Source organism: Salvelinus namaycush, unplaced genomic scaffold (genome assembly GCF_016432855.1).
Source record: "Salvelinus namaycush isolate Seneca unplaced genomic scaffold, SaNama_1.0 Scaffold312, whole genome shotgun sequence".
NCBI lineage: Eukaryota > Metazoa > Chordata > Actinopteri > Salmoniformes > Salmonidae > Salvelinus > Salvelinus namaycush.
In genome coordinates this window covers 1-12,152 of record NW_024060031.1, presented here as the reverse complement: position 1 = coordinate 12,152, position 12,152 = coordinate 1, and positions in this window count along the sequence as shown.

The window sequence follows — 12,152 nt, the reverse complement described above, 5'->3', positions numbered from 1 at the left end:
CTGCCAGCAGGTGGAGCTGTTATCCTCTGGATTAAAGCGTTCTGCTGTAGGAGAGGTTACTGCTACCTGCCAGCAGGTGGAGCTGTTATCCTCTGGATTAAAGCGTTCTGCTGTAGGAGAGGTTACTGCTACCTGCCAGCAGGTGGAGCTGTTATCCTCTGGATTAAAGCATTCTGCTGTAGGAGAGGTTACTGCTACCTGCCAGCAGGTGGAGCTGTTATCCTCTGGATTAAAGCATTCTGCTGTAGGAGAGGTTACTGCTACCTGCCAGCAGGTGGAGCTGTTATCCTCTGGATTAAAGCATTCTGCTGTAGGAGAGGTTACTGCTACCTGCCAGCAGGTGGAGCTGTTATCCTCTGGATTAAAGCGTTCTGCTGTAGGAGAGGTTACTGCTACCTGCCAGCAGGTGGAGCTGTTATCCTCTGGATTAAAGCATTCTGCTGTAGGAGAGGTTACTGCTACCTGCCAGCAGGTGGAGCTGTTATCCTCTGGATTAAAGCATTCTGCTGTAGGAGAGGTTACTGCTACCTGCCAGCAGGTGGAGCTGTTATCCTCTGGATTAAAGCATTCTGCTGTAGGAGAGGTTACTGCTACCTGCCAGCAGGTGGAGCTGTTATCCTCTGGATTAAAGCATTCTGCTGTAGGAGAAGTTACTGCTACCTGCCAGCAGGTGGAGCTGTTATCCTCTGGATTAAAGCATTCTGCTGTAGGAGAGGTTACTGCTACCTGCCAGCAGGTGGAGCTGTTATCCTCTGGATTAAAGCATTCTGCTGTAGGAGAGGTTACTGCTACCTGCCAGCAGGTGGAGCTGTTATCCTCTGGATTAAAGCGTTCTGCTGTAGGAGAGGTTACTGCTACCTGCCAGCAGGTGGAGCTGTTATCCTCTGGATTAAAGCGTTCTGCTGTAGGAGAGCCTTAGACCATGAAATCAAACATGAAAATCCATTCCAACTCTGGTTTTGTCTTTGTCCAGGCCTGTACACAATATAGTATAACCATCATGTTCCCTCTTACTAATGGAAATTACTGCTAATTTACCCTGTATTGAAAGAAGAATAGACAGATTGATAACCCCCTAGAATGACTCCATAAGACTCCTGAACACCTATTAAAATGGCTACTCAGACTATTTGCATTGCTCCGGTGGTGGTTGATTTATTTACTATAAATGAGGAGAGACAAACTTATCACACAAGTCAGAGTTATACTTAAACTAAATCTTTAATAATGAGAGCTTTGCAATAGCAACGGCATTTCGACTAATCACCGTTTCTGATGAAAAGCCCCAAGACAAAAGGCCCCGTGTGGCTCAGTTGGTAGAGCATGGCGCTTGCAACGCCAGGGTTGTGGGTTCGATTCCCACGGGGGACCAGTACAAAAAAGTATGAATGTATGTACTTGTAAGTCGCTCTGGATAAGAGTGCCTGCTAAATGACTTAAATGTAAATGTAAAAGAACAGTGGTCTTGGATAGCCAAGATAGACCCCTTTCAACCTACTTGACGAACAACAGATATATAGAACGGGTCACAAGATGTGACTTTTTAAATGAGAAAGGAGTATCCCGTAGCCAGATAGCATTCGCTATAAATTATCGTTCAGTTTGGTCCCTAAGACGAGGTTCCGATCTCGTATCTGGTACTCATAGCACAAAAACACCAACTCGACCAACGGCATAAATCACTTGTTAACTCTAGACACTACCGCACACATCCCACAATGCCAAAGGAGAGAGTGACTGGCGCACAGACATTGTGGAAACCAGTAATTGGTTCCCCATAAATCACGCCATCCCTTCACATGGTTTAAGAATAGGTAAAGACACATTCACATAGGAAGACAATGTTCCCTTCTGTCCTCTTCCCTTTCTGATATTCTGCATAGCACCAGGGACATGTGAAAGACAAGCCTGACCTCTGACCTCTCTGGGCCCCAGGTGACTGAGCCCCAGCTGAGGGAGGAAGTGCAACTGCCAACACCAGAGTCCAAAGGGACACATTCTAATAACAAGTATATCACATAAACATATTATGCAGATAAGACATCTTAATTATCTTTGTTACCCAACTCATTATGATTCTTGTGCTGCTACTCTCTGTTATTATCTATGTTACACAACTCATTCTGATTCTTGTGCTGCTACTCTCTGTTATTATCTTTGTTACCCAACTCATTCTGATTCTTGTGCTGCTACTCTCTGTTATTATCTATGTTACACAACTCATTCTGATTCTTCTGCTGCTACTCTCTGTTATTATCTATGTTACACAACTCATTCTGATTCTTCTGCTGCTACTCTCTGTTATTATCTATGCATAGTACCTTTATTAACTCTACCTACATGTACATATTACCTCAATTACCTTGACTAACCGGTTCCCCTGCACATTGACTCTGTACCAGTACCCCCTGTATATAGCCTCCACATTGACTCTGTACCGGTACCCCCTGTATATAGCCTCCACATTGACTCTGTACCAGTACCCCCTGTATATAGCCTCCACTTTGACTCTGTACCGGTACACCCTGTATATAGCCTCCACATTGACTCTGTACCGGTACCCCCTGTATATAGCCTCCACATTGACTCTGTACCGTAACACCCTGTATATAGCCTCCACATTGACTCTGTACCGTAACACCCTGTATATAGCCTCCACATTGACTCTGTACCGGTACCCCCTGTATATAGCCTCCACATTGACTCTGTACCGGTACCCCCTATATATAGCCTCCACATTGACTCTGTACCGGTACACCCTGTATATAGCCTCCACATTGACTCTGTACCGTAACACCCTGTATATAGCCTCCACATTGACTCTGTACCGGTACACCCTGTATATAACCTCCACATTGACTCTGTACCGGTACACCCTGTATATAGCCTCCACATTGACTCTGTACCGTAACACCCTGTATATAGCCTCCACATTGACTCTGTACCGGTACCCCCTGTATATAGCCTCCACATTGACTCTGTACCGGTACCCCCTGTATATAGCCTCCACATTGACTCTGTACCGGTACCCCCCTGTATATAGCCTCCACATTGACTCTGTACCGTAACACCCTGTATATAACCTCCACATTGACTCTGTACCTGTACCCCCTGTATATAGCCTCCACATTGACTCTGTACCGGTACCCCCTGTATATAGCCTCCACATTGACTCTGTACCCTGGTACCCCCTGTATATAGCCTCCACATTGACTCTGTACCGGTACCCCCCTGTATATAGCCTCCACATTGACTCTGTACCGGTACCCCCCTGTATATAGCCTCCACATTGACTCTGTACCGGTACCCCCTGTATATAGCCTCCACATTGACTCTGTACCGGTACCCCCTGTATATAGCCTCCACATTGACTCTGTACCGGTACCCCCTGTATATAGCCTCCACATTGACTCTGTACCGGTACCCCCTATATATAGCCTCCACATTGACTCTGTACCGGTACCACCTGTATATAGCCTCCACATTGACTCTGTACCGGTACCCCCTGTATATAGCCTCCACATTGACTCTGTACCGGTACCCCCTGTATATAGCCTCCACATTGACTCTGTACCGGTACCCCCTGTATATAGCCTCCACATTGACTCTGTACCGGTACCACCTGTATATAGTCTCCACATTGACTCTGTACCAGTACCCCCTGTATATAGCCTCCACATTGACTCTGTACCAGTACCTCCTGTATATAGCCTCCACATTGACTCTGTACCAGTACCCCCTGTATATAGCCTCCACATTGACTCTGTACCGGTACCCCCTGTATAAAGCCTCCACATTGACTCTGTACCGGTACCCCCTGTATATAGCATCCACATTGACTCTGTACCGGTACCCCCTGTATAAAGCCTCCACATTGACTCTGTACCAGTACCCCCTGTATATAGCCTCCACATTGACTCTGTACCGGTACCCCCTGTATAAAGCCTCCACATTGACTCTGTACCGGTACCCCCTGTATATAGCCTCCACATTGACTCTGTACCGGTACCCCCTGTATAAAGCCTCCACATTGACTCTGTACCGGTACCCCCTGTATATAGCCTCCACATTGACTCTGTACCGGTACCCCCTGTATATAGCCTCCACATTGACTCTGTACCGGTACCACCTGTATATAGTCTCCACATTGACTCTGTACCAGTACCCCCTGTATATAGCCTCCACATTGACTCTGTACCAGTACCTCCTGTATATAGCCTCCACATTGACTCTGTACCAGTACCCCCTGTATATAGCCTCCACATTGACTCTGTACCGGTACCCCCTGTATAAAGCCTCCACATTGACTCTGTACCGGTACCCCCTGTATATAGCATCCACATTGACTCTGTACCGGTACCCCCTGTATAAAGCCTCCACATTGACTCTGTACCGGTACCCCCTGTATATAGCCTCCACATTGACTCTGTACCGGTACCCCCTGTATAAAGCCTCCACATTGACTCTGTACCGGTACCCCCTGTATATAGCCTCCACATTGACTCTGTACCGTAACACCCTGTATATAGCCTCCACATTGACTCTGTACCGGTACCCCCTGTATATAGCCTCCACATTGACTCTGTACCGGTACCCCCTGTATATAGCCTCCACATTGACTCTGTACCGGTACCCCCTGTATATAGCCTCCACATTGACTCTGTACCGTAACACCCTGTATATAGCCTCCACATTGACTCTGTACCGTAATACCCTGTATATAGCCTCCACATTGACTCTGTACCGTAACACCCTGTATATAGCCTCCACATTGACTCTGTACCGTAATACCCTGTATATAGCCTCCACATTGACTCTGTACCGGTACCCCCTGTATATAGCCTCCACATTGACTCTGTACCGGTACCCCCTGTATATAGCCTCCACATTGACTCTGTACCGGTACACCCTGTATATAGCCTCCACATTGACTCTGTACCGGTACACCCTGTATAAAGCCTCCACATTGACTCTGTACCGGTACCCCCTGTATATAGCCTCCACATTGACTCTGTACCGTAACACCCTGTATATAGCCTCCACATTGACTCTGTACCGGTACCCCCTGTATATAGCCTCCACATTGACTCTGTACCGGTACCCCCTGTATATAGCCTCCACATTGACTCTGTACCGGTACCCCCTGTATATAGCCTCCACATTGACTCTGTACCGTAACACCCTGTATATAGCCTCCACATTGACTCTGTACCGTAATACCCTGTATATAGCCTCCACATTGACTCTGTACCGTAACACCCTGTATATAGCCTCCACATTGACTCTGTACCGTAATACCCTGTATATAGCCTCCACATTGACTCTGTACCGGTACCCCCTGTATATAGCCTCCACATTGACTCTGTACCGGTACCTCCTGTATATAGCCTCCACATTGACTCTGTACCGTAATACCCTGTATATAGCCTCCACATTGACTCTGTACCGGTACCCCCTGTATATAACCTCCACATTGACTCTGTACCGGTACCCCCTGTATATAGCCTCCACATTGACTCTGTACCGTAATACCCTGTATATAGCCTCCACATTGACTCAGTACCGGTACCCCCTGTATATAGCCTCCACACTGACTCTGTACCGTAACACCCTGTATATAGCCTCCACATTGACTCTGTACCGTAACACCCTGTATATAGCCTCCACATTGACTCTGTACCGGTACCCCCTGTATATAGCATCCACATTGACTCTGTACCGTAACACCCTGTATATAGCCTCCACATTGACTCTGTACAGGTACCCCCTGTATATAGCCTCTACATTGACTCTGTACCGGTACCCCCTGTATATAACCTCCACATTGACTCTGTACCGGTACCCCCTGTATATAGCCTCCACATTGACTCTGTACCGTAATACCCTGTATATAGCCTCCACATTGACTCAGTACCGGTACCCCCTGTATATAGCCTCCACACTGACTCTGTACCGTAACACCCTGTATATAGCCTCCACATTGACTCTGTACCGTAACACCCTGTATATAGCCTCCACATTGACTCTGTACCGGTACCCCCTGTATATAGCATCCACATTGACTCTGTACCGTAACACCCTGTATATAGCCTCCACATTGACTCTGTACAGGTACCCCCTGTATATAGCCTCTACATTGACTCTGTACCGGTACCCCCTGTATATAGCCTCCACATTGACTCTGTACCGGTACACTCTGTATATAGCCTCCACATTGACTCTGTACCGTAACATCCTGTATATAGCCTCCGCATTGACTCTGTACCGTAACACCCTGTATATAGCCTCCACATTGACTCTGTACCGGTACCCCCTGTATATAGCCTCCACATTGACTCTGTACCGGTACCCCCCTGTATATAGCCTCCACATTGACTCTGTACCGGTACCCCCTGTATATAGCCTCCACATTGACTCTGTACCGGTACCCCCTGTATATAGCCTCCACATTGACTCTGTACCGGTACCCCCTGTATATAGCCTCCACATTGACTCTGTACCGGTACCCCCTGTATATAGCCTCCACATTGACTCTGTACCGGTACCCCCTGTATATAGCCTCCACATTGACTCTGTACCGGTACCCCCTGTATATAGCCTCCACATTGACTCTGTACCGGTACCCCCTGTATATAGCCTCCACATTGACTCTGTACCGGTACCCCCTGTATATAGCCTCCACATTGACTCTGTACCGGTACCACCTGTATATAGTCTCCACATTGACTCTGTACCAGTACCCCCTGTATATAGCCTCCACATTGACTCTGTACCAGTACCTCCTGTATATAGCCTCCACATTGACTCTGTACCAGTACCCCCTGTATATAGCCTCCACATTGACTCTGTACCGGTACCCCCTGTATAAAGCCTCCACATTGACTCTGTACCGGTACCCCCTGTATATAGCATCCACATTGACTCTGTACCGGTACCCCCTGTATAAAGCCTCCACATTGACTCTGTACCAGTACCCCCTGTATATAGCCTCCACATTGACTCTGTACCGGTACCCCCTGTATAAAGCCTCCACATTGACTCTGTACCGGTACCCCCTGTATATAGCCTCCACATTGACTCTGTACCGGTACCCCCTGTATAAAGCCTCCACATTGACTCTGTACCGGTACCCCCTGTATATAGCCTCCACATTGACTCTGTACCGGTACCCCCTGTATATAGCCTCCACATTGACTCTGTACCGGTACCACCTGTATATAGTCTCCACATTGACTCTGTACCAGTACCCCCTGTATATAGCCTCCACATTGACTCTGTACCAGTACCTCCTGTATATAGCCTCCACATTGACTCTGTACCAGTACCCCCTGTATATAGCCTCCACATTGACTCTGTACCGGTACCCCCTGTATAAAGCCTCCACATTGACTCTGTACCGGTACCCCCTGTATATAGCATCCACATTGACTCTGTACCGGTACCCCCTGTATAAAGCCTCCACATTGACTCTGTACCGGTACCCCCTGTATATAGCCTCCACATTGACTCTGTACCGGTACCCCCTGTATAAAGCCTCCACATTGACTCTGTACCGGTACCCCCTGTATATAGCCTCCACATTGACTCTGTACCGTAACACCCTGTATATAGCCTCCACATTGACTCTGTACCGGTACCCCCTGTATATAGCCTCCACATTGACTCTGTACCGGTACCCCCTGTATATAGCCTCCACATTGACTCTGTACCGGTACCCCCTGTATATAGCCTCCACATTGACTCTGTACCGTAACACCCTGTATATAGCCTCCACATTGACTCTGTACCGTAATACCCTGTATATAGCCTCCACATTGACTCTGTACCGTAACACCCTGTATATAGCCTCCACATTGACTCTGTACCGTAATACCCTGTATATAGCCTCCACATTGACTCTGTACCGGTACCCCCTGTATATAGCCTCCACATTGACTCTGTACCGGTACCCCCTGTATATAGCCTCCACATTGACTCTGTACCGGTACACCCTGTATATAGCCTCCACATTGACTCTGTACCGGTACACCCTGTATAAAGCCTCCACATTGACTCTGTACCGGTACCCCCTGTATATAGCCTCCACATTGACTCTGTACCGTAACACCCTGTATATAGCCTCCACATTGACTCTGTACCGGTACCCCCTGTATATAGCCTCCACATTGACTCTGTACCGGTACCCCCTGTATATAGCCTCCACATTGACTCTGTACCGGTACCCCCTGTATATAGCCTCCACATTGACTCTGTACCGTAACACCCTGTATATAGCCTCCACATTGACTCTGTACCGTAATACCCTGTATATAGCCTCCACATTGACTCTGTACCGTAACACCCTGTATATAGCCTCCACATTGACTCTGTACCGTAATACCCTGTATATAGCCTCCACATTGACTCTGTACCGGTACCCCCTGTATATAGCCTCCACATTGACTCTGTACCGGTACCTCCTGTATATAGCCTCCACATTGACTCTGTACCGTAATACCCTGTATATAGCCTCCACATTGACTCTGTACCGGTACCCCCTGTATATAACCTCCACATTGACTCTGTACCGGTACCCCCTGTATATAGCCTCCACATTGACTCTGTACCGTAATACCCTGTATATAGCCTCCACATTGACTCAGTACCGGTACCCCCTGTATATAGCCTCCACACTGACTCTGTACCGTAATACCCTGTATATAGCCTCCACATTGACTCTGTACCGGTACCCCCTGTATATAGCCTCCACATTGACTCTGTACCGTAATACCCTGTATATAGCCTCCACATTGACTCTGTACCGGTACCCCCTGTATATAGCCTCCACATTGACTCTGTACCGGTACCCCCTGTATATAACCTCCACATTGACTCTGTACCGGTACCCCCTGTATATAGCCTCCACATTGACTCTGTACCGTAATACCCTGTATATAGCCCCACTATTGTTATTTTACTGCTGCTCTTTAATGATTTGTTACCTTTATTTCTTATTCTTATTTTTTAAGGTATTTCTTTGAAACTGCATTGTTGGTTAAGTGCATGTAAGTAAGCATTTCACTGTAAGGTCTACACCTGCTGTATTCGGCGAATGTGACGAATAAAATTTGATTTGATTTGATTTTGATTTTAATGTAAGCCGGGGGGGGGGATGGTTCTACCAACCTAACATGGGGAATTGTTTTAAGGTGGTCACACCAAGGATAGGCCAGGGGGGGGGGGGGGGGGGGTGGTTCTACCAAGCTAACATAGGGAATTGTTTTAAGGTGGTCACACCAAGGATAGGCCCGGGTGGGGTGGTTCTACCAAGCTAACATAGGGAATTGTTTTAAGGTGGTCACACCAAGGATAGGCCCGGGGGGATGGTTCTACCAAGCTAACATAGGGAATTGTTTTAAGGTGGTCACACCAAGGATAGGCCCGGGGGGATGGTTCTACCGAGCTAACATAGGGAATTGTTTTAAGGTGGTCACACCAAGGATAGGCCCGGGGGGATGGTTCTACCAAGCTAACATAGGGAATTGTTTTAAAGGTGGTCACACCAAGGATCCTTTAGCTATTTAATTTGGAATTTTACGTCCCCTTGTATAAAATAAAAACACAGTACCAGTCAAAAGTTTGGACACACCTACTCATTCAAGGATTTTTCTTTATTTTTACTATTTTCTACATTGTAGAATAATAGTGAAGACATCAAAACTATGAAATAACACATATGGAATCATATACTAACCAAAAAGTGTTTAAAAAAATGAAAGTATATTTTATATTTCAGATTCTTCAAAGTAGCCACCCTTTGCCTTGATGACAGCTTTGCACACTCTTGGAATTCTCTCAACCAGCTTCATGAGGTAGTCACCTGGAATGCATTTTAATTAACAGGTGTGCCTTCTTAAAAGTTCATTTGTGGAATTTATTTCCTTCTTAATGCGTTTGAGCCAATCAGTTGTATTGTGACAAGGTAGGGTTTGTATACAGAAGATAGCCCCATTTGGTAAAAGACCAAGTCCATGTTAGGCAAGAGCAGCTCAAATAAGCAAAGAGAAATGACAGTCCATCATTACTATAAGACATGAAAGCCAATCAATGCAGAACATTTCAAGAACTTTGAAAGTTTCTTCAAGTGCAGTCGCAAAAACCATCAAGCGCTATGATGAAACTGGCTCTCATGAGGACCGTCACAGGAAAGGAAGACCCAGAGTTACCTCTGCTGCAGAGGATACATTCATTAGAGTTACCAGCCTCAGATTGCAGCCCAAATAAATGCTTCACAGAGTTCAAGTAATGGACACATCTCAACATCAACTGTTCAGAGGAGACTGTGTGAATCAGACCTTCAGGCCTTGCTGCAAAAAAAAAAACACTACTAAAGGACACCAATTATAAGAAGAGACTTGCTTGGGCCATGAATCACAAGCAATGGACATGAGACAAGTGGAAATGTGTCCTTTGGCCTGATGAGTCCAAATTTGAGATTTTTGGTTCCAACCGCCGTGTCTTTGAGACGCAGAGTAGGTGAAAGAATGATCTCTGTATGTGTGGTTCCCACCGTGAACCATGGAGGAGGAGGTGTTATGGTGTGGGGGTGCTTTTCTGGTGACACTGTCTGTGATTTATTTAGAATTCAAGGCACACTTAACCAGCATGGCTACCACAGTATTCTGCAGCGATATGCCATCCCATCTGGTTTGCGCTTAGTAGGACTATCATTTTGTTTTTCAAGAGGACAATGACTCAAAATACAACTCCAAGCTGTGTAAGGGCTATTTGACCAAAGAGAGTGATGGAGTGCTTCTTCAGATGACCGGACTCTACAATCAACCAACCTCAACCCAATTGAGATGGTTTGGGATGAGTTGGACCGCAGAGTGAAGGAAAAGCATCCAACAAGTGCTCAGCATGTGTGGGAACTCTTTCAAGACTGTTGGAAAAGCATTCCTCATGAACCTGGTTGAGAGAATGCCAAGAGTGTGCAAAGCTGTCGTTAATGCAAAGGGTGGCTACTTTGAAGAATCTCAAATTTGGAATTTGCCAAAAGGCACCTAAAGGACTCTCAGACCATGAGAAACAAGATTCTCTGGTATGATGAAACCAAGATTGAACTCTTTGGCCTGCAAGCCAAGCTTCACGTCTGGAGGAAACCTGGCACCATCCCTACTGGGGAAGCATGGTGATGGCAGCATCATGCTGTGGGGATGTTTTTCAGCGGCAGGAACTGGGAGACTAGTCAGAATCGAGGAAAGATGAATGGAGCAAAGTACAGAGAGATCCTTGATGAAAACCTGGTCCAGAGTAGAGTGCTCAGGACCTCAGACTGGGACTAAGGTTCACCTTCCAACAGGACAACGAACCTAAGAACACAGCCAAGACACTGCAGGAGTGGCTTCTGGACAAGTCTCTGAATGTCCTTGAGTGGCCTGGACTGGAGCCCTGACTGGAACCCAATCGAACATCTCTGGAGAGACCTGAAAATAGCTGTGCAGCGACACTCCCCATCCAACCTGACAGAGCTTGAGAGGATATGTAGAGAAGAATGGTTTAACCTCCCCAAATACAGGTGTGCCAAGCTTGTAGCATCATACCGGAGAAGACTCATGCCTGTAATCGCTGCCAAAGGTGCATCAACAAAGTACTGAGTAAAGGGTCTGAATACTTATGTAAATGGAATATTTCAGTTCTTTATTTTTTATACATTTTCTAAAAAAAAATATAATTTTTTTTGCTTTGTCGATATGGGGTATTGGGTGTAGATTGATGAGGGGGAAAAAACGATTTAATCCATTTTAGAATAAGGCTGTAACGTAACAAAATGTGGAAAAAGTCAAGGGGTCTGAATGCTTTCCGAATGCAGTGTACTTCCATACATATTTTAAACTGGTAACCGGTTACCTTCAGACCGTGAGGGTCGTCCATAGACCAAACCGTTCTGACACTACAGATGTTTTCCTGAGAAGACTGATTTTCGGGATGTCCCATGGTCTTACAAACGTTGCTGTAACTCGGCCACGTTCCACCTCAGATGCAGAAGGCTGACATAAGCGGCTGCTGTGGATTGAGACGCAGCCCATTAAAAAAATATATATCTCTGGCTTAAACTGATGGATTTTGATGGGGATCATTTTATTATTATGCTAATTAGATTCCAGCGGAGA